This window comes from Bombyx mandarina, chromosome 24 (assembly GCF_030267445.1).
Source record: "Bombyx mandarina strain Sakado chromosome 24, ASM3026744v2".
NCBI lineage: Eukaryota > Metazoa > Arthropoda > Insecta > Lepidoptera > Bombycidae > Bombyx > Bombyx mandarina.
The window spans coordinates 8,395,141-8,419,629 of record NC_143230.1 but is presented as its reverse complement, the minus strand read 5'-3'; the positions used below and the strand labels follow the sequence as shown (position 1 = coordinate 8,419,629).

The window sequence follows — 24,489 nt, the reverse complement described above, 5'->3', positions numbered from 1 at the left end:
CATGAAACGTAAATATGCTTGAGTGAATGGGTCAATAAGATAATATAATAATGAATCATTTGTATTAGAGGGCTCCTAAAAAAGGGCCTCTGAAAAAATAATCAAGGTATCGTATCGTACCCGTCTCCTGCCGATCTAAGCTTGAAGTGACAGCTGTAGGTTTACGACGAGCTTGTGAACGCGCCGTGTTCAATTCTCTGGATTCCGACATCTAGTTTGTAGGTTTGCGACGAAAGGAAGATCTTCCTCCGAACCAGTGATACTGCTCGGTAGATCGACGGTCCCAATGTTGTTGTTCGGAACTTGTATATATGCAAGCTTATCTTGAAAATGTCGTAAGCAAGATCCAGGCATCTGTTAATAATTTTGTGTTGTATCATGGCTACCACAACCATCTTGTTTTAGCTGCAGCTAATAAATTATGGTCAATGTTCAAAAACTCTTGGAACTGTTTCAATGATTACGTTCTCTTAGGGGTCATGTGTAAATATGCCTTTATTTACGTCATAAATCTTACGAAAAAAAACACTCAATTTCTCGTAATAAAATTAGCTCTTTGCTATAATTTCAATGCCGGGAGAATATTTAAGAAACGAAAACAAATATAGTTATATAAATCATTATTAATGTATATTGCCTTTTACAAAAAATGTTGATAATACTATCCAAATAGTAAAATAAAATGTTGGAATTAAATCCTAACTAATTTGGGGAATTTCCTCAAGAAGATAAAGCAATACTTTTGAGCTTAATATAATAAATAGTCACCTAATAAAGAATTTGTAAAATTCCCTAAATTCAGTTTTCATTTTTAAAACAAGCCATAAGTTGTACTTGAATCACAATTTTGCTCTAAAAAAGGCGAAATCCCTAAAAGTAGAAACACTGATTTAAACTTGTTTGTTGTAGGTAGGTACCGATATTTTGATATATACTTGTGTTTTTTTCAGTATGGCAAGAGCTTTTTGCGATATCATTGTCGTACTGGGTGTAACATTTATGATTAACAAGCCAATTCTGAGTGAATTCTTTTAATGAGGTATTATATCGGCAATATAACAGGCAGTGGGTTCTGTTATAAAGAAAACGCAACACAATCTAATGAAACTTTTTATATTTTGTACAAGCGCTTCCTTAATTTTTCTCACGGTTTCACGGTCAGCCATTTAAATAGGTTTTAATGGTTATAGCAACTAAATACAACTTCTTTTATACAAATAAATTGAAATTTAATTACTACCAAACAATTGATAAAACGTAACTAATTATTAACATTAAATATATAAGTGAATTTTACATCAGCCCAAGTCGTTTATTTTACATATATTATATTTAAATAACCCAAACAAAATGTATTCTTACATAGTATGATAATAGGTGGCACCACCAACATGATTCGCAATAACAATTTTTCAATATTTATTCAGTGTGAACTGTAACAGGGTTGTTTTTAATATCTATGCTTATTAATATTTGAGTTTTTTGGCCATTATTTGCTAATTACATATCCGGCCCGGGCGACGTGGCACCGCAAAGACGATCCGTTGGTAGACTACTTACTTAAGACATAGTACAATTTTTTCCTTGGCGTCTAGTTCGTGTCCGTCTTTTGGGAAGACCATAGATTATACACTTAAGGGAAGACATTAAAAGCACTGCCTGCCGCTAGTCACGTCCGCCCTCGTTCCATTTCTCTTTTTTCTTTTCATATTTTTCTCAAGTCTCTGTCTTAGTCTATGTGTAGTCGTTGTAGATCTTACGTCCTGTCAAAGAGGTTGCACGCCACGGCACCAACTAAAATGTGTTTTACCAAAACAAAAAAAAATCAACTGTTAATTTTCTAGAATTGAACATCGATTCAGTTGCTCCATATGAATTTAAAAAGAGGCTTCATTGATTAGATTGATTGAAGTCGTGATTTATGTATTAGTGTTATGACTTATGATTATGATAAACCCCATTCTTGAAATATCGATTCAGTGTTACCCATAGACATCTACAACGTAACTGCGACACCTACCTTGAGATATAAGTTCTAAGGTCTCAAGACTCATAAACAAAATTGTGCGTGGTCATAACATGCGGCTGCGCCCGCAAGCTGCGTTGCTTTTTACTTTTTAAGTTTTAGTCGCGAATAAACTCTACGATTAACCAGTTGTGTTAATTAATTATCATAGTTATCTCACTTCCGATAACGCCTCGAACCATTGGTCAGCACTACCAATGTAACCGCTAAAAGTCTTATCGCACAGTACAACTGTTTCAGAGCCGCCTGCGTCAACAGCAATTCGCAAGCCGCCGCGGCTTCGATGTCGAGGGCCAAGCCTACCTTTGAGTCTGCGACTATGCACAGTGTATCGGTACACCCACAAACAGCCCACTGAGTTTCTTGCCGGATCTTCTCAGCGGGTCGCGTTTCCGATTCGGTGGTAGATTCTGGGAAGCACTGCTCTTGCTAGAACCAGTGTTAGCAACACCTCTGGTTTGAGCCCTGAGAGCTCACCTACACGCTAGGGTAACGCTGATGTAGCCTCTCAAGGCTAACGGCATGAGCAGGGGAAAAAAAAGTGCGTGCGTACAAAGTACACATGTCAGAAGTGAAACTTCTTTGGCGAACTAATTTATAAGTCTTGCTTATATTTATACAAATCTAATACTTTACATTTCCGAGACTTAGAGAAAGGGAAAAGGAAGATATGTTAGGAATTTAATTGTCATTAAAATATTAAGTGTTGAAAATTAATATAAAATATAATTTTTTTCTTTTTTTTTTTCTTCAATATTTACATTATTCGACGCGATCTCTATTGGTATTGTTGTGACTAAAGCATTATGATACGTAAAATATGCAATATAAGTTCGTGTTTCGTGTTTGTAGTTGATGTGTTTGGATTATTATTTAGCTGTAGACTAAGTTTTTCTTCTAGAAAGTTAATTAATGGTTTGGAATTATCAACTGCAAAATTAATGTTAAAGTCACCACCCAAAACTGACTAATTTAATTTCATGCTATTTGATTAATATTCCTAATTCTTTTCATTTCATTTCAATTCCTATTAACATTTTTCACAAAAAAATTACAAAATATTAGGCTGGTATGATACATTTGCCTTTCCAGTTGGAAAAATACAACAACTACTACTACTGACATTTGACAAGTACTTCATTTCAATAGTAGTTTGATTTACTGGCACCGTTTCTCATGTTTCCGATTGAGTTAAATATGACACTTCCATCGCATACCTGCGTGACGTTACATCATAGGTCTATGCGTTACATCTGTAAAAATTTTACCCTCATGAGCCTAAAGAAGTTTCACTTCAAAAAATTCTTGGGCAAATCTGCTAGGTACCGCTCAGTGTCTCAAGTAGCACTCATCTTCCAAAATAGCTCCACTCTACGGTACATATTTCACAAAGAAAGGAAAAATTAGTTCACTTGAGACACAGGGGTTGATTGCTTCCCGCTTCCGTAGGTTTAACCCGCGATTCCCTACAAGTGACCCCTGGGTGGTGCAAAACGGGAGCCGAATACATAATCGGTGGTAGGACTTGTCCGACTGGCTGGCGACCACCCTCCAACTAGAGTCCGCCGCCAAATAGCCTAGCTGTGTTCCGGCGTGTGGGTTGGAGAGCCAGTGTTATTCCTTCCCTTTCCTCTTCCTTGTTGGGGGTGAATCTTGGCGATACCTGGAACATGCGGAGCAGACGTGCGTGTGAGCTCGCGGGACGTGATTGTTTGACGGGGGTATAGGGAGACCCAGTGAAACGGTGTTCGCCGCCGCCCGCCGGTCAGTTGGGGACCTGAACCCGGGTGTCACTACTAAACTCCGCCCCGGGAAGCTGTCCCGCCAACCGGTGTAAAATCCTGTCGTGCGGTCGTCGTGCCGGAGTCGGAGACCGGAGTGGATCCCGGCGATCGCACGCAGGGTGGACTGGGGGCCCTTCCATGCCCTGCGTCAGTCGCTCACGCAACCCGTGGTCGAGCACGTACTGTGCTCCGCGCTTTATTCAGGTATTGTCATGATTTCGCCTCGAACATCCTACCCCGCCCAATCCCACTCTCCAAATAAAAAAAATTAAAGTTCGAAAAAGGAAAAGGGTTTTGTCGGCGACTCCCCATTCCACATTTAATGTGGATTTCAGCAATGTAAGGGGTCTACATAGTAACCTCGACGCCGTACACCACCATCTTGAGACGGCGCAGCCTGCCCTTCTTTTTCTGACGGAGACGCAGATATCTGCTCCGGATGATACTTCGTACCTTGAATACCCCGGCTACGTATTGGAGCACAACTTCCTGCGTAAAGCCGGGGTGTGTGTATTCGTCCGGGCTGATGTCTGTTGTCGCCGTCTACGAAGCCTCGAACAACGGGACCTGTCCCTCTTGTGGCTGCGCGTAGATCACGGGGGCTGCACCCGAGTCTACGCGTGCCTGTACAGGTCCCACAGCAGTGATGCAGGTTCAGCTCTGATAGAGCATGTGCAAGAGGGGACTAACCGCGTGCTTGAGCAGTACCCATCTGCGGAGGTGGTGGTTCTTGGAGACTTTAACGCTCATCACCAAGAGTGGTTGGGGTCCAGAACCACTGACCTCCCGGGTCGGGCTGCCTACGATTTCGCCTTGGCCTACGGCCTCTCCCAGCTGGTGACACAGCCCACCCGTGTCCCAGATATTGAGGGGCATGAGCCTTCTCTGTTGGACCTTCTGCTGACCACCGATCCAGCCGGATACAGTGTGGTGGTCGACGCTCCACTTGGATCGTCTGATCACTGCCTTATCCGTGCTGCCACACCACTCTCTCGTCCTAGTCGTCGAACGACGACCAGGTATCGAAGAGTTTGGCAGTATTTGTCAGCAGATTGGGATGGATTGCGTGAGTTTTACGCATCCTACCCATGGGGGCGGTTCTGCTTTTCCTCTGCTGATCCTGACGTCTGTGCGGACCGTCTTAAAGACGTGGTGCTCCAGGGGATGGAATTGTTTATTCCCTCCTCTGAAGTGCCCGTTGGGGGTCGCAGCAGACCCTGGTATAACAATGCCAGCAGGGATGCTGCACACCTCAAGCGGTCCGCATACGTGGCATGGGATGATGCTAGGAGACGTCGGGATCCTAACATCTCAGAGGAAAGGCGGAAATATAACGCCGCTTCCAGGTCCTACAAGAAGGTTATTGCCAGGGCGAAATCGGAGCACGTTGCTAGAATTGGCGAGCGACTGAAGAGCTATCCCTCTGGGAGCCGTGCTTTTTGGTCGCTCGCCAAAGCTGCAGAAGGTAACTTTTGCAGGTCTAGTCTCCCACCACTACGCAAGTCCGATGACAGTCTGGCCCATAGTGCGAAAGAGAAGGCTGACCTTCTGGTCAAACTCTTCGCCTCGAACTCGACTGTGGACGACGGGGGTGCCACACCACCGAACATCCTCCGGTGTGATAGTTCCCTGCCGGAGATCTGCTTTACACAGTGTGCAGTCAGGCGGGAACTCCGACTCCTGGACGTCCATAAGTCGAGCGGGCCAGACGGCATCCCTGCAGTGGTTCTGAAAACGTGCGCCCCTGAGCTGACGCCTGCGCTAACGCGTTTGTATCGCATCTCTTATTGCGCTAACAGGGTTCCGTCTTCATGGAAGACTGCCCACGTCCACCCTATCCCCAAGAAGGGTGACCGGTCGGACCCATCGAGCTATAGGCCTATCGCGATAACTTCCTTGCTTTCCAAGGTGATGGAGCGAATAATTAATATACAACTCCTGAAGTATCTGGAGGATCGCCAGCTGATCAGTGACCGACAGTACGGTTTCCGTCACGGTCGCTCAGCTGGCGATCTTCTTGTATACCTTACTCACAGGTGGGCTGAAGCCTTGGAGAGCAAGGGCGAGGCTCTTGCTGTGAGCCTTGATATCGCGAAGGCCTTCGACAGGGTCTGGCATAGGGCACTTCTGTCGAAGCTACCATCTTACGGAATCCCCGAGGGTCTCTGCAAGTGGATCGCTAGCTTTTTGGATGGGCGGAGCATCACGGTCGTTGTAGACGGTGACTGTTCTGATACCATGACCATTAACGCTGGCGTTCCACAAGGTTCGGTGCTCTCCCCCACGCTTTTCATCCTGTATATCAATGACATGCTGTCTATTGATGGCATGCATTGCTATGCGGATGACAGCACGGGGGATGCGCGATATATCGGCCATCAGAGTCTCTCTCGGAGCGTGGTGCAAGAGAGACGATCAAAACTTGTGTCTGAAGTGGAGAACTCTCTGGGGCGAGTCTCCAAATGGGGTGAATTGAACTTGGTTCAATTCAACCCGTTAAAGACACAAGTTTGCGCGTTCACTGCGAAGAAGGACCCCTTTGTCATGGCGCCGCAATTCCAAGGAGTATCCCTGCAACCTTCCGAGAGTATTGGGATACTTGGGGTCGACATTTCAAGCGATGTCCAGTTTCGGAGTCATTTGGAAGGCAAAGCCAAGTTGGCGTCCAAAATGCTGGGAGTCCTCAACAGAGCGAAGCGGTACTTCACGCCTGGACAAAGGCTTTTGCTTTATAAAGCACAAGTCCGGCCTCGCGTGGAGTACTGCTCCCATCTCTGGGCCGGGGCTCCCAAATACCAGCTTCTTCCATTTGACTCCATACAGAGGAGGGCCGTTCGGATTGTCGATAATCCCGGTCTCACGGATCGTTTGGAACCTCTGGGTCTGCGGAGGGACTTCGGTTCCCTCTGTATTTTGTACCGTATGTTCCATGGGGAGTGCTCTGAGGAATTGTTCGAGATGATACCGGCATCTCGTTTTTACCATCGCACCGCCCGCCACCGGAGTAGAGTTCATCCATACTACCTGGAGCCACTGCGGTCATCCACAGTGCGTTTCCAGAGGTCTTTTTTGCCACGTACCATCCGGCTATGGAATGAGCTCCCCTCCACGGTGTTTCCCGAGCGCTATGACATGTCCTTCTTCAAACGAGGCTTGTGGAGAGTATTAAGCGGTAGGCAGCGGCTTGGCTCTGCCCCTGGCATTGCTGAAGTCCATGGGCGACGGTAACCACTCACCATCAGGTGGGCCGTATGCTCGTCTGCCTACAAGGGCAATAAAAAAAAAAAAAAAAAACAATCTTATCGAGACAAACTTCGTTCGTTTAGTTCTTCGAATAAAATGACATTGTTAGGCGCAGTGAGGGAGCCTGCATATTGTGAGTCCGCATGGGTAGGTACCACCACCCTGCCTATTTCGGCCGTGAAGCAGTTAACGCCTTTCGGTTTGAAAGGCGGGGCAGTCGTTGTGACTATACTGAGACCTTAGAACTCATATCTTAAGGTGGGTGGCGGCATTTACGCTGTAGATGTCTATAGGAGCTGCGGTAAGCACTTAACACCAGGTGGGCCGTGAGCACGTCCACACATACAATAAACATTTAATAGAAAATGTAACAAACTCTTACAATATTATTCAATCAATAACAAAAAAAAAAACCAACCAAGAAAAATTAATAGAAATAATAATACTGTGTTTCCGTTTCGGACCTGTCTTACTTATTTATCTACGTAGATAATTAACTATTTATGAAACAGTTAAAAGTATGTAATTTGAAGGAAAACAGTCACAGGTCATACATTTGATATAATCATTTTTTTAAGAATTAATTTAATGTTGAAATTATCACACTGTTTTTCGAATGGATATTCATAAATAAATATAAGACACTGGATTAACAACAATTTCCACGACGAATAATTTTTGTCCAATGGATCTTATTCAAGCACCAGAACGAATAATGGACAGGTTAATTAGTAGTGAAATCAAACGTTAGCAAACAAAAGTTTTCTTTCCCATAACAAATGTTTATAAGTTTATCACACATTAACATCAAGCTGTGTTGCATCTCATCGTCACACCCCGTTTAGCATATGAGTTTAGTAAAAAGACTACAATCACATCAATTAATATTTCGCATTTTTATTACATTAACTAATAACATAAAGAGACAGCTTTTGGAATAGATAGAAGTAATGATGATATTTCATTGAGTTATTATTTTAGGTTTAGTTTTTTATATAAACTGTACATTTCTGTTAGCGCTATCGGATTCAAATTTTAATTTAAAATGAAATACTATACGAGTATAAAGTAAACTCCAGTAATACGTCGCAGCTGAACTTGTGCTCAGTCTGTCACCAGCGACAAGCCCCGGCGTCTCGCCACAACAACAATTCAATAGCATTCCACCACCACGTCGGTTAACATGCACTAGACCTCGCAACCCCCCCCCCCGCCACAGAGACGCGCGACCCTACCGCGGCTTCATAGGAAGATGAAGTTTGTGCACTTACGAGTAGCACCGCCGCCTCAGCGACAACGCGATGCTCGTGGCCGCCGCTAACCTAAGGGTAGTTACCCTCCTGCTCAAACTCCTCACGACCAGTCACCGTCGACGCCCAGATACGTCCTATGCATCTACCAGTAGACTAATGCATTTGCTACTGGTAACTACCACCAACATTCAAAACTTAGGTCACCGTATTCATTGAGCTCGAGTCGTGAGACCTCGTGTCCCATACCTTAAAGGGATTATGAGTAGCGATACCGAGCAAGCAACCCTCCAAGATTGTTCGACGTGGATAGGTCGGACAACGGCACCAGCCTGAAAGGACCGGTAATGGAATCGCGCTAAGCCATCGACGACGCAACAGCGAAAGAAGCAGCAAAACAAACGATCGTCTGGAAGTTTATCCTTTCCGGAGACCATCTCGACGCGCTGTCGCTGGCGTCGCGACCTTGAATCCCAAAAACAGTTCGAGCTTGTTGTTGTGCACTCGTAACGCCAACTCATTATCACTCATCCATTTCATATATTAAATTCATTTATATATTCGGCGAGCAAAACAGTCTCTTTCGAGACTAAAACTCCACTGAGATCACCGCTTGTTGTGGCATTCTCACAACCCAGTGGAGCCCCACCTTCCCAACTTTCCACCCCAATCCCCAGCCGACTGCCGTTTTCACGGCAAAGGCACTCCCCCCTTGTTGCTGGCACAGCGCAGGGGGTATAACTCCCACTCAGGGGACTCGCCTTTCGGCGAGGCTGCTTTAAGTCCCGGGGACGCCCTCGCGACTCGCCGATGTCGCCCCCCACCCCCGCGCCTGCGTCGATCGCGTCTTGCGCGGCATCGAGCTCCGGCTCCGACTCCGAGTCGGAGATGGAGTTCGAGTCGGCCGCCAGCCCCGAACCCGGAACCTCGGAAGGGTTCACCACCGTCGCGCGCGGCAAAAAACGCGCCCGCGCTGTGGATCCGCCCACGGCGCCCAAACAACCCAAGGCCGCGAACGCCTCGCGGCCGAAGACCGTCATAACCCCGGACTCCCCTCGCCGCGCAACCCCGTCGCCGCGCCCCGGGCCCGCGCCCGTCCGAAAAGTTCCCGCGCCGCCGCCGGTCATCCTGCGGGAAAAGTCTTCTTGGGATCGCGTGTCCCTGGCCCTTAAGGCCCAAAAGATCAATGTCGTCCATGCGAGGAATATCCCGCATGGAATTCAGATCAAGGTTGAATCATCCGACGACCATAGGTCGTTGACCGCGTACCTCCGCAAGGAACGCATAGGTTATCATACCTATGCGCTCCAGGAGGAGCGTGAACTCCGCGTCGTAATACGCGGAGTTCCTAAAGAATTAGACACAGATCAAATAAAGAACGACCTGGTAGGTCAGTCCTACCCCGTCATAAGTGTGCACCGGATGCACAGCGGGCGCGACAACTCCGAGACTCTCCGCTGTCGCCTCCCGCGCCGGCACTCCGAGACTCTCCGCTGTCGCCTCCCGCGCCGGTACTCCGCGACTCGCCGATGTCGCCCCCCACCCCCGCGCCCGCGTCGATCGCGTCATGCGCGGCATCGAGCTCCGGCTCCGACTCCGAGTCGGAGATGGAGTTCGAGTCGGCCGCCAGCCCCGAACCCGGAACCTCCGATGGGTTCAAAACCGTCACGCGCGGTAAGAAACGCGCCCGCGCCGTGGAACCGTCCGCGGCGCCGAAACAACCCAAGGCCGCGAACGCGTCGCGGCCTAAAGTCGTGGTCTCACCCGACTCCCCTCGCCGCGCAACCCCGTCGCCGCGACCCCAACCCGCGTCCGTCCGCAAAATTCCCGCGCCGCCGCCGGTCATCCTGCGGGAAAAGTCGTCGTGGAACCGGGTATCCCAGGCCCTTACGGCCAACAAAATTAACTACTCCCAAGCGCGTAATCTCGCGCATGGGATACAAATAAAGGTCGCAACGCCGGGCGACCATAGGGCCCTCACTTCTTACCTCCGAAAGGAGAGCATAGGTTACCACACCTATGCACTCCAGGAGGACCGCGAGCTAATACGCGGAGTACCAAAAGAGCTCGACGTCGAGCTAATCAAGGAAGACCTAATCAGGCAAGCGTACCCGATCGTAAGTGTGCACCGTATGCACAGCGGGCGCGACAAATTCGCGTATAACATGGTTCTCGTCGCGTTGGAACCAACTGCCGAAGGCAAACGAATTGCCTCAAGCCTCCGCACCGTTTGTGGTTTATCAGGGGTCACCGTCGAGGCCCCACACAAAAAAGGCACTCCCGGGCAGTGCCATAGGTGCCAACTTTATGGCCACTCCGCGCGCAACTGCCACGCGCGTCCGCGGTGCGTAAAGTGCCTCGGTGACCACGCGACAGCCGACTGCTCGCGGGTCAAGGAGACCGCGACCGAACCGCCGAGCTGTGTGCTCTGCCAAAAGCAGGGTCACACGGCCAACTACCGCGGATGGCCCAAGGCCCCGCGGAAGCGTCTGGCCAACGCGCCATCAAAAACCGTCGGCCCAAAGACTTCGGCGCCCCGCGCGCCGAAGCCTGCCTTCGTGCCGGCACCGGTGCCCACCGTCTCCGCGTGGGCAAAACCGCTGCCGCTCACGTTGGCAGGGAAACCACCGGCACCCCAGCCCCTGCTCGCGCCGCGCCCCGCCCTCGCGCCCGGTCCCGCGTCTCGCCCCGGCCCCGCGCGCCCTGCCGTAAACGACTTCTCAATCGTGCGTGATTATATCGCCGCGATTAACATCGATCGCATGCGCTCGTTCGCCGACGCCATGCGCAGGGCGGTCACGGCCGATGACCGCCTATACGCGACGTTCGACCATATGGACGTCATCGAGTCCGTCCAGCGTACGCTGGCCTGATTACCGGTAATCAATGGCCAACAACGGTAGGGAAAAACCGCGCTCCTTAAAGTTAGCATTTTATAATGCTAACGGACTCGCGCGTCAGCGCGATCAAGTATATGAGTTTCTCCGCGATAATCTCATCGACATCCTTCTGGTGCAGGAGACCTTCCTAAAGCCCTCGCGTCGCGACCCCAAAGTCGCGAATTACGTCATGGTTAGGAATGACAGACTCTCCGCCCGCAAGGGCAGGACTGTCATTTACTATAGGAGGGCCCTGCACTGCGTCCCTCTCGATACTCCCTCGCTCTTACATATCGAGGCGTCAGTGTGCCGCATCGCGCTGACGGGACACCAGCCGATCGTCATCGCATCCGTTTATCTCCCCCCCTGACAAACCCCTCCTGAGCAGTGACCTCGAGACACTGCTCGGTATGGGGCACGCGGTCATCCTGGCAGGCGATTTAAATTGCCACCACACTAGGTGGAACTGCCATCGCACGAATGTGAACGGTAGGCGTCTCGACGCGTTCATAGACGACCTCACATTCGAAATATTCAACCCCCCGACCCCCACGTGCTATCCGTACAACGCCGCGCGCCGTCCGAGCTCAATAGATCTGGCACTGCTGAGGAACGTAACTCTGCGCTTGCGCTCCATCGAGGCAATGTCAGAACTCGACTCAGACCACCGACCTGTCGTCATGCAGCTCGGTCGCCCACTCAACCGCGAACCAGATACGAGGACCATGGTGGATTGGAAGAAGCTGGGCACGTGCTTAGCTGACACCGCTCCACCAATCCTCCCTTGCGGCCCGGATTCAACTCCATCCCCCGAGGATACCGTCGAATCCATAAACATCTTCACTGATCACGTCTCGACGGCGATCATAAGATCCTCGAAACAAGTCGATGTGGAGGACTGCTTCCACCGCATCAGACTTTCCCCCGATCTTAGGGACCTCGTAAGAATTAGAAACGCGCCAATCCGGGCCTACGATCGATATCCCACGGATTCAAACCGGACTCGGATGCGTCGCTTACAGCGGGAGGTCAAATCCCGCTTAAGCGACGCCCGAAACGAAAACTGGGATAGGTATTTAGAAGAACTCGCGCCCACTCACCAAAGCATACTGGCAACTAGCTAGGACCCTGAAGTCCGAAACTATAGCCACTATGCCGCCTCTCGTACGCCCTTCAGGCCAATCACCGGCTTACGATGACGATGACAAGGCAGAGTTGCTGGCCGATGCACTGCAAGAGCAGTGCACCACCAGCACTCAACACGCGGACCCCGAACACACCGAGTTCGTCGACAGGGAGGTCGAGCGCAGAGCTTCCCTGCCGCCCTCGGACGCGTTACCCCCCATTACCACTTCCGAGGTTAAGGAGGCGATCGATAGCCTACAACCACGGAAAGCTCCCGGCTCCGACGGCATCCGCAACCGCGCGCTTAAATTGTTACCAGCCCAACTGATAACGATGTTGGCCACCATACTAAATGCTGCTATGACGAACTGCATCTTTCCCGCGGCGTGGAAAGAAGCGGACGTTATCGGCATACACAAGCCGGGCAAACCGAAAAACGAAACCGCGAGTTACCGCCCCATCAGTCTCCTCCCGGCGATAGGCAAACTATACGAACGGCTCCTTCGTAAACGCCTCTGGGACTTCGTATCCGCGAACAAAATTCTGATAGACGAGCAGTTTGGATTCCGCGCCAGACACTCGTGCGTCCATCAAGTGCACCGCCTCACGGAGCACATCTTACTAGGGCTGAACAGGCGGAAACCCATTCCGACAGGAGCCCTCTTCTTCGATATAGCGAAGGCGTTCGACAAAGTCTGGCACAACGGTTTGATATACAAACTGTATAACATGGGAGTGCCAGACAGACTCGTGCTCATCATACGAGACTACTTGTCGAACCGTTCGTTCCGATATCGAGTCGAGGGAACGCGTTCCCGGCCCCGTCACGTCACAGCCGGAGTCCCGCAAGGCTCCGCCCTCTCCCCGTTACTATTTAGTTTGTATATCAACGATATACCCCGGTCTCCGGAGACCCATCTGGCGCTCTTCGCCGATGACACCGCCATCTACTACTCGTGTAGGAAGAAGGCGTTGCTTCATCGACGACTTCAGACCGCAGCTACCACCATGGGACAGTGGTTCCGGAAGTGGCGCATCGACATCAACCCCACGAAAAGCACAGCGGTGCTCTTCAAAAGGGGTCGCCCTCCGAACACCACGCTGAGCATCCCTCTCCCGACTAGGCGCGTCAACACCCCCGCCCCCGCCGTTCGCCCAATCACGATGTTCGACCAGCCCATACCGTGGGCCCCGAAGGTCAAATACTTAGGCGTCACACTCGACAGTAGGATGACATTCCGCCCCCACATTAAGACGGTACGCGACCGTGCCGCCTTCATTCTAGGACGTCTCTACCCGATGATATGTAGGCGAAGTAAAATGTCCCTTAGAAATAAGGTGACACTCTACAAAACTTGCATACGCCCCGTCATGACCTATGCAAGTGTAGTGTTCGCTCACGCGGCCCGCATACACTTAAAATCCTTCCAAATCATTCAATCCCGTTTTTGCAGGATAGCCGTCGGAGCCCCGTGGTTCGTCAGGAATGTCGACCTCCATGACGACCTGGACTTAAGAGTCCATCAGTAAGTATCTGCAGTCGGCGTCCATGCGCCACTTCGATAAAGCGGCACGACACGAGAACCCTCTCATCGTGGCCGCCGGTAACTACATTCCCGATCCTGCGGACAGAATGGAAAGCAGTCGACGTCGCCCAAAACACGTCATCTCGGATCCTCCCGATCCACTAACGGTGCTTTTAGGTACTTCAAGCACCGGTCACCGTTCTCGTCGAACCCGTCGCTTGCGACGAAGGGCTCGACGAGTAAATTAACTCTTAGACACAGCCCACTGAGTTTCTCGCCGGATCTTCTCAGTGGGTCGCGTTTCCGATCCGGTGGTAGATTCTGCGAAGCACGGCTCTTGCTAGGGTTCGTGTTAGCAACATCGTCAGGTTTGAGCCCCGTGAGCTCACCTACTAAAGTTAGGGTTACGCTGACATAGCCTCTCAAGGCTATCAGCATAGGTAGGAATAAAAAAAAAACAGATTCTTACAGAGGCTCAGTTCCGATTGCATCGTCGTACAGTCCGGACGCGTTCTTACGAAAAATTGTCGCTGCCGTCGCGATCTTGTGTCTTGAGTTTCACTGCATTGTCGTTGTCGCACCGATCGCGGCATTGTTGTGAATTCTTGACGCACTGTCGCTGGCGTCGCGACCTTGTGTCGTAAAAACAACTCGAACTTGTTGATTGTGCATTCGTAACGACAACTTCACATTATCATCCACTCATCTCATTTATTAAATTTATTTATTTATTCGGCGTGCAAAACAGTCTTTTTAAAGACTAACCCCCCACTGCGATCACCGCTTGTTGTGGCACTCACAACCCAGTGGGGCCCCACCTTCCCAACTTCCACCCCAATCCCCAGCTGACTGCCGTTTCACGGCAAAGGCACTCCCCCCTTGTTAGCTGGCACAGCGCAGGGGTATAACTCCTACTCAGGGGACTCGCCTTTCGGCGAGTTTGCCTTAAGTCCCGGGGACGCCCCCCCGGGCAAAAAACCAAAACCATGGAAGAAGAGTTGGTAGGGTTTCTCGGGTTACTTGCCGAAAAGTACCCAATCTTATCGAACCTCACGGCCGAATTCGCGGCCTACAGGGCCGCCCGCGCAAGTTCCCCCCCGCCCGCGTCCCTCGCCGCGTCGTTCAGAGCCGCGCAAACATGCCCCGCCCCCAAATCCATTTCGAGCGCACGTATTCACGTAGCGACTCATGAAGCACCTAGCGCCAGCGAGGCGCCTAACGCACCCGCGACGTTTACACCGATCTCGTCCGTCGCGTCGTCAATCGCCAACTCCGGTTCAGACTCCGATACCGGATCGGAGATGGACTTCCGAGTCCGCAACGAGCCCGCAGCCCGGAACCTCCGATGGGTTCAAAACCGTCACGCGCGGTAAAAAACGCGCCCGCGCCGTGGAACCGTCCTCGGCGCCGAAACAACCCAAGGCCGCGAACGCATCGCGACCTAAAGTCGTGGTCTCACCCGATTCCCCTCGCCGCGCAACCCCGTCGCCGCGACCCCAACCCGCGCCCGTCAGTAAAATCGCCGCGCCCCCGCCCATAATCCTACGGGAAAAATCCGCGTGCAACCGGGTATCCCAGGCCCTTACGGCCAATAAAATAAATTATTACCAAGCGCGTAATCTCGCGCACGGGATCCAAATTAAGGTCGCAACGCCGGGCGACCATAGGGCCCTCACTTCTTACCTCCGAAAGGAGAGCATAGGCTACCACACCTATGCACTCCAGGAGGACCGCGAGCTCCGCGTAGTAATACGCGGAGTACCAAAGGAGCTCGACGTCGAGCTAATTAAGGAAGACCTTATCGGGCAGGCGTACCCGATAGTAAGTGTGCACCGTATGCACAGCGGTCGGGACAAGTTCCCGTATAACATGGTTCTCGTCGCGCTTGAACCTACTCCGGAAGGCAAACGGATTGCCTCAAGTCTCCGCACCGTTTGCGGTTTATCAGGGGTCACCGTCGAGGCCCCACACAAAAAAGGCACTCCCGGGCAGTGCCATAGGTGCCAACTTTACGGCCATTCCGCACGGAATTGCCACGCGCGTCCGCGATGCGTTAAATGCCTCGGCGACCATGCGACAGCCGACTGCTCGCGGGTCAAGGAGACCGCGACCGAACCGCCGAGCTGTGTGCTCTGCCAAAAGCAGGGCCACACGGCCAACTACCGCGGATGCCCCAAGGCCCCGCGGAAGCGTCTGGCCAACGCGCCACCGAAAACCGTCGGCCCAAAGACTTCGGCGCCCCGCGCGCCGAAACCTGCCTTCGTGCCGGCACCGGTGCCCACCGTCTCCGCGTGGGCAAAACCGCTGCCGCTCACGTTGGCAGGGAAACCACCGGCACCCCAGCCCCTGCTCGCGCCGCGCCCCGCCCCCGCGCCCGGTCCCGCGCCTCGCCCCGGCCCCGCGCGCCCTGCCGTAAACGACTTCTCAATCGTGCGCGATTATATCGCCGCGATTAACATCGACCGCATGCGCTCGTTCGCCGACGCCATGCGCAGGGCGGTCACGGCCGAAGACAGGATATACGCGACGTTCGACCACATGGACGTCATCGAGTTCGTCCAGCGTACGCTGGTTTGATTACCGGTAATCAATGGCGTACAACGCGAGACTTAAACCCCATTCTTTGAAGTTAGCATTCTACAATGCTAACGGACTTGCGCGTCAGCGCGACCAGGTTTATGAGTTTCTACGCGACAATCTCATCGACATCCTTCTGGTGCAGGAGACCTTCCTAAAGCCCTCGCGTCGCGACCCCAAAGTCGCGAATTACGTCATGGTTAGGAATGACAGACTCTCCGCCCCAAGGCGGGACTGTCATTTACTATAGGAGGGCCCTGCACTGCGTCCCTCTCGATACTCCCTCGCTCTTACATATCGAGGCGTCAGTGTGCCGCATCGCGCTGACGGGACACCAGCCGATCGTCATCGCATCCGTTTATCTCCCCTCTGACAAACCCTCCTGAGCAGTGACGTCGAGACACTGCTCGGTATGAGCGACGCGGTCATTCTGGCAGGCGATCTAAATGGCCACCACACTAGGTGGAACTGCCATCGCACGAATGTGAACGGTAGGCGTCTCGACGCGTTCATAGACGACCTCACATTCGAGATATTCAACCCCCCGACCCCCACGTGCTATCCGTACAACGCCGCGCGTCGTCCGAGCACAATAGATCTGGCACTGCTGAGGAACGTAACTCTGCGCTTGCGCTCCATCGAGGCGATGTCAGAACTCGACTCAGACCACCGACCTGTCGTCATGCAGCTCGGTCGCCCACTCAACCGCGAACCAGATATGAGGACCATGGTGGATTGGAAGAAGCTGGGCACGTGCTTAGCTGACACCGCTCCACCAATTCTCCCCTGCGGCCCGGATTCAACTCCATCCCCCGAGGACACAGTCGAATCCATAAACATCTTCACTGATCACGTCTCGACGGCGATCATAAGATCTTCAAAGCAAGTCGATGTGGAGGACTGCTTCCACCGCATCAGACTTTCCCCCGATCTTAGGACCTCGTAAGAATTAGAAACGCGGCAATCCGGGCCTACGATCTTTCGATGACGATGACAAGGCAGAGCTGCTGGCTGATGCACAAATAAGCGGACCCCGAACACACCGAGTTTTGCATTCTCGAAGCACTGTCGCTGGCGTCGCGACCTTGAGTCGTGAAAACACAGTGCGAATTTGTTTCGCTTTGCAAACGAAAACTCAAAAAACGGACGGACGAGGACAGCGCGCTGTTCTCACTATTCGTCCGCGAATTCTGCCCGGACATGTCCTGTTTCGAGGCCTACAAGGCCAGCCTAGGTTCGAACCCCCATGCACCGATTGCCGCCGCCGCGAAGGTCCCGTCGGTACTCCCAGAGTCGCCGCTTTCCCCTCCCCACCCGCGCCCGCAGTATCAATCGCGTCCTCCGAGGCCGCTAGCTCCGGCTCCGACATCGAGTCAGAAATGGAGTACGAGTCCGCCGCGAGCCTATCTGGGGGAACGGTCGAATAAACGTGACACTCCCGGGCAGTACCACCGATGCCAACTTTACGGGCACTCGTCGCCTAATTGCCACGCGCGCCCACGTTGCGTTAAACCCGGGCTTACGATCGTTATTCCAACGGAACTCCGATTAAGAAACAAGAACAATTAAACACCAGGAAATTTCAATAATCTTCGCAAGAAATATCGGCGTCTCTGAACGAGGTTTAAAGAACGAGTGGCTCTCAATTATTGTACGATGCAGTTATAAACGATTACTGGAGTTTAAATGGATAAAGTCGTGGATACTACTAGCGACCAATATTTCTTTAATATGAAATGTGTTCAACATGAGAAACACAACATATGGAAAATACTACTGAAAAACCCTTGAAAAATTTACATCTAAACATTTCATGAAAATCATTTTGATGTTGTGTGTGTGTGTGTATGTGTGTAAAACATGAATAGCTGTTAACATTGTCTTGTTCACTCACATGTGCCATGCAATATTCCTATCTATTCCAATATTTTTCACCACTTATAATATACCTTTATTTATTCGGAATAAATAAGACATTGTTCAACAATTAACAGACACTAAAAATTCAACCTTGGAACACAGGTTGAATTTTTACATAAAAATCAGTTTTTTAATGTAATGGTATCCATAACTTTTAACAATATTTTTTTAATAAGTCAATCGTTTTCCAGTCTTCATCATCATATTGAATAAATAGCTTTCAAAATATCTGATGCCTTAGCTGTGATGTCTACATCAAGGGCACTAATGAACTGTTTTGCTGTCAGTATTGATGAGCCTCACAAGACCCCCTCCCTATAAACAATATCATACAGTAGCCTCCTTTATCTAAGGTTTTAATAGAATGTGGAAGGAATCTGAATTGTCTTACTTGAAAGCTCCCAATGACAGACAATGCCATAGTTGTATGTGTATAATAAAATAAAATATTTTGAAGTTTTTTGTAATTCACACCCGGAATTCGGCGACTCAACAGTTGACGCATATCTTGTTGAACCCGGAATTCGGCGATTGCACTGTCCAAAGGATACAACGTTGCTTCCAACTGATCATCACTCAGTAGTTTGAAAACCCTCTTAATTCTTTCCACAAAGGGCGGTTTAGGAAATGAAATTCTAGATAAATTAATTGTTTCTAAAATTACTTGATGTGTCTCTGTGTCACACAGTCCCTCTTCGAGTGCAGTCAGCCTAAAGTTGTGGCTCACGACGAAAGTCAGCTCATTTGTCCCAGGTTTGATGCGAAGGAAGCCTTTTTCTCATGTATCGATGCCTGCTTCTAAGGATGGCTTAACATCGATAGGAAATTGTGCATGGGGTGACCTGAAATAAAAGAAATTCTTTTACAATTATTTCTATCAGTCAGCCCAATTTCTGTGGCACGTAGGGTCTGGATACTGAAAAGAAAAGCCTAAGCCGTATTATATATGCATCTCTTTATTACCATATATTACCTATTAACTATCCTGTCTGGTTGCAAGAAGCTAGTTATTTTAGCACTAATATAGGGAACTGCATGAAAATAGCACATTTGTACCTTTGACAAAAAAACTGATTTAAAAATCGTCATGTAAAGCCTAATCAGTGTTTGGTGGTACCATAACCCATAAATACTACAATATAGTTAGCCACAATAATATTGTCAATAGTTATGGACATTCAGCTTTAAAAATGGTAACTGATGTCAACTGTATAGTGTAATTATTATTTCACTCTGTTTGGGGAGGGTTTTGTCATAACTGAATCTTACAAAAGCATTTATTTAAATCTATCAACAGAATAAGAATTGGCGATTTTAAATAGTCATAAATAATTTATTTAAAACAAAACATGACCCAACAGCTTCCCTTGCACTTGTAACAAATAAATGCTTAGTTTTATAGAGTAGTGTGCTTCATGAGTTTAATGAAGTTTTAGTGAAGCGTGTGTGGTCCAAAAAATAATGTCAGTAGTAATACAGAGCTGCCACATTACCAATGCAGTAGTGGAAGTGTGAAGAATGTCAATCAATGTATAATGTTGAGATTTAATATTGAAGATATGTGCTACTGGATAATGTACTGCATACTTAGTTTATTTTGAAAGTGCTAATGTTGGCTTCATGTGTTGGGTTGTGGATGTGCACTGCTCCTGATCTGGTGTGAAGTGAGCAGTATACTTACTGGTAGTAGAAAACAATGATGCTTTTGCTCGGTATACCACCTGGTCTGATTGTTGCGGATATGAAATTCGTATAAAAAATTTAATCAAGATTTCTAGGAGTTTTTCAATTTGATTTTGTTCAAAGTTTTCAGTCAAGACACCAAGTCATTGATTCATATTTAATTTAGAACTATGTTTGGCTCAAGAAGTGGTCTCCTTGTCAAAACACTACTGGTTGTACTGCTCCGTGTCTTCCCAAAGCTAGTGGGGCGCATCTGGCTATAAATAGGTATTGGAACCCATGGACATCGCAACATAAACACAACTATCCATCTTTTGAGACCAAGTTGAAATCTCAATCAATCATGATTCAGTTGTACTATACTACAGAAACGGTAAAAATGCTGGTACTTCACTATTCGAACTCAAACAAAATGTCGAGTTTCTTCTTGTTACACGATGTCACTCCTTCATGGTAAAGGTGCACGTGGTAGACACGTCCGCATTTACTAATATTTGTTTGCTATACTTAATGCAGAGCAATGCATACAAATATTAACAAAGATAGATAGAGAGATAATGCAGAGCAGAAGCAAATTAGCAACAAGCTATGCATGAGCAAGAGCGAAACTTATAGGTACCCCAATTCAATTGGGATAAGCCATAACGGCTTGCCTATGAAGCAGGTTTAGCTTCCGGCAATTAATAAAAATTTCGATTTTATTAGACTCACCAACGCATATAAACTCCAAGTCTTCATGATAGCTGAAGCCTGGCATACCAGGCCAAACATATTTGGATAATATCCTCTTGTTTCTGTTGTACACCAACGGCCTTCCAAACAGGAAATGGGCGAGGGACGCCAAACTCGGCCAAACGCCAAAGCTTCGTGAATCTTCGACACTTTTTTGACTTGGTAACTAAGACCTTTAAGTCAAGTCTGATTTTAATTTTATGAAAACTTTTATAAATAAAAATCATATTATGAAATGAGTCGAAGTTGTTTAATATGAAACATGGCATGAAATGAAATGAAATGAAACTCAAACAAAATGAAATGAAATGAGATGAGATGATATGGGGTGAAATATAATCTCAGTAAAATGGTGGTCATTTACTGAGATTTTTTCAGTGGACTTTTTGGAGAATCTCGAGAAGTTACGTCCAGCGGGTGTGTTTCATTTTTCCACATTTATGCTCTTTCACAGATATTAAACAGCTAATAAACCGCCATGATTACACATTTAAACCTGAAGAAACACTAAATAGACAAAATAAAACAAATCACACAACTTCACTCCTCGCGTTCCCGCCATAAAGAAAACGAATCTTCGACATAATTTTTAACAGTGTTTCCACTTAAGATTTTTGTTTTACCCTAAATTGCTTTGAAATTTAAAAAAAATACCCTTTTTTAATTCCTTGACTTAGGACGAAGAATGTAGGTATGTAAGTCTCTACATTTAATTTTCTTTGCATATTTAAATACCAAAAATCAAACAACTATGAAGTATATACTAATTAGAGGAGCTAAAAATCGAAGCATTAATAATTACTGTTTCACATTTTCACGGTCCTACACGCCTACACTCGGCACTGAGTAAGTTCCAAAATTAGGCAGTCGTTAGCTGCCATTTCTATTATAACTTACTAGCGACCCGCTCTCGCTTCGCTTCGGAAACTGTAATTTATTTCTGATTTCTCCACTATTTAATGGATTTTTGTATATATAAACCTTCCTCTTCAATCACTCTATCTATTAAAAAAACCGCATCAAAATCCGTTGCGTACTTTTAAAGATTTAAGCATACATAGGGAAAGACAGATATAGGGATAGTGATTGTGAAGGATAGTGATAGTGTTTCCGTTATGGTTTTCTTTGGTGAGCCTGTTTCTTTAGTGAGTTTTTTCATTTTTCAGGATACTGCATAATCTTACGGCTTCAATTCTGTATTTGAAGATGGAATCCATAGTGAAAATATGCTTCCACTTCGATTTTTATTTATAAAAAAACTAGCACTGTTGTCTCTGAAGCTTACTTAACTGGCTTTATTTTTTAAATACGAAACGCATGTTCCGATTAAAGTCCGATTTCGTTATTCGTTAGCAGATTATTTCATGTTGCATTTAACGATTATAGCCCCAAAATGGTCAAATACATCTTTCATAGATAGCTTTTCTAAATTTCATCATATCAAATAAAAAAGTGTCTCGTCTAAATTGGACCATTTTTAAATCTGCAAAATAAATACACAAAAAAAAACAAAAAAATTAAGTGATTTTTAAGGTCAAGGCTTCACAGAAAGCTTTGTAACATCTTTTGGATCATCAATGGCAACATCTAAAGTTGAGTTGATTTTTATTGTTAAAAAAAATCGGTTGTCTGTAAAGTCGGTTTACTGGCGATAGTTGACCGTGACAACGTCATAAGAAAATACTGATGGAATGGTTTCATTTTTCAAAAGAAAATTTTAATTTTATTTGTTTGATAGATATTTTGTATGGACAATTGACTCAACTTCATACTTGATGAAAAAATGTAAATATATTATTGTATAGCAGCTGTCCACGCGGATGCATCGTTCACTCAAGTTGGAGAGAGACAGATGTCGAATGCTGCCGAACGCGGAGGCCGTTTGGGCCTCTTTGACGCTCGTAGCGCTCTCGGTTGCACTTCAAGCCTTAAATGGAACGCCTCAATGAGTCATGTTTTTTCGTGCGTGCAGCCGGCTCCTGCCGATCTAAGCTTGAAGTGACAGCTGTAGGTTTACGACGAGCTTGTGAACGCGCCGTGTTCAATTCTCTGGATTCCGACATCTGTTTCTCCGGGGTATTCGTAGTCGTGGGTCACTAGATTGTAGGTTTGCGACGAAAGGAAGATCTTCCTCCGAACCAGTGATACTGCTCGGTAGATCGACGGTTCCAATGTTGTTGTTCGGAACTTGTATATATGCAAGCTTATCTTGAAAATGTCGTAAGCAAGATCCAGGCATCTGTCAATAATCTTGTGTTGTATCATGGCTACCACAACCATCTTGTTTTAGCTGCAGCTAATAAATTATGGTCAATGTTCAAAAAATATTGGAACTGTTTCAATGATTATGTTCTGTTAGGGGTCATGTGTAAATATGCCTTTATTTACGTCGTAAATCTTACGAAAAAAACACTCAATTTCTCGTAATAAAATTAGCTCTTTGCTATAATTTCAATGCCGGGAGAATATTTAAGAAACGAAAACAAATATAGTTATATAAATCATTATTAATGTATATTGCCTTTTACAAAAAATGTTGATAATACTATCCAAATAGTAAAATAAAATGTTGGAATTAAATCCTAACTAATTTGGGGAATTTCCTCAAGAAGATAAAGCAATACTTTTGAGCTTAATATAATAAATAGTCACCTAATAAAGAATTTGTAAAATTCCCTAAATTCAGTTTTCATTTTTAAAACAAGCCATAAGTTGTACTTGAATCACAATTTTGCTCTAAAAAAGGCGAAATCCCTAAAAGTAGAAACACTGATTTAAACTTGTTTGTTGTAGGTAGGTACCGATATTTTGATATATACTTGTGTTTTTTTCAGTATGGCAAGAGCTTTTTGCGATATGATTGTCGTACTGGGTGTAACATTTATGATTATCAAGCCCATGCTGAGTGAATTCTTTTAATGAGGTATTATATCGGCAATATAACAGGCAGTGGGTTCTGTTATAAAGAAAACGCAACACAATCTAATGAAACTTTTTATATTTTGTACAAGCGCTTCCTTAATTTTTCTCACGGTCAGCCATTTAAATAGGTTTTAATGGTTATAGCAACTAAATACAACTTCTTTTATACAAATAAATTGAAATTGAATTACTACCAAACAATTGATAAAACGTAACTAATTATTAACATTAAATATATAAGTGAATTTTACATCAGTCCAAGTCGTTTATTTTACATAAATTACATTTAAATAACCCGAACAAAATGTATTCTTACATAGTATGATAATAGGTGGCACCACCAACATGATTCGCAATAAAAAAAATTCAGTATTTATTCAGTGTGAACTGTAACAGGTGTGCTTAGTGCGAGTTTTGTAACGCTCTCGATAGCGAGCCAGTTTGCTCAAATTTGTATGCAATTGGAACAGCGCCCCTGGCGGCAAACGTACCCGGTGTTATTTTGTGAGTGCGAGTTCATATTAACGTTGTGATCTCGTAACCGAGTAATTTTACCGAAATGAGTACCACGAATGACATTTGTGCGAGTGCGTGTTACAAATTAGTGGGTTTTAACGTTTCGATCGAGTATTTCTTTAGTAGTTCTATTTTTCCAACTAGAGAGGCAAAAGTATCATGCCATAAAGCCTAATCTTTTCTTATGAAAAATGATAATATGGAGTGAAATGGATTTGATTAATTTGAAGCATTAATCAATTGGCATGGAATGAAATGAAATGAGATCAGATAATATGGGATAAAATATAATCTCTGCAAAATGCT

General features: G+C 47.1%; 1 long non-coding RNA gene across 1 annotated transcript; it reads right to left on the bottom strand.

Moving 5' to 3' along the window:
• Positions 1 to 1,015: 1,015 nt before the first annotated feature.
• LOC149500032 (uncharacterized) lies at positions 1,016 to 21,304 on the bottom strand. Its single transcript, XR_016325311.1, has 3 exons — positions 20,725 to 21,304; positions 18,995 to 19,172; positions 1,016 to 1,794 (listed from the first exon to the last, which is right to left on the bottom strand). It is a non-coding gene; the product is annotated as an uncharacterized LOC149500032 (long non-coding RNA).
• Between the last annotated feature and the right edge of the window lie 3,185 nt (positions 21,305 to 24,489).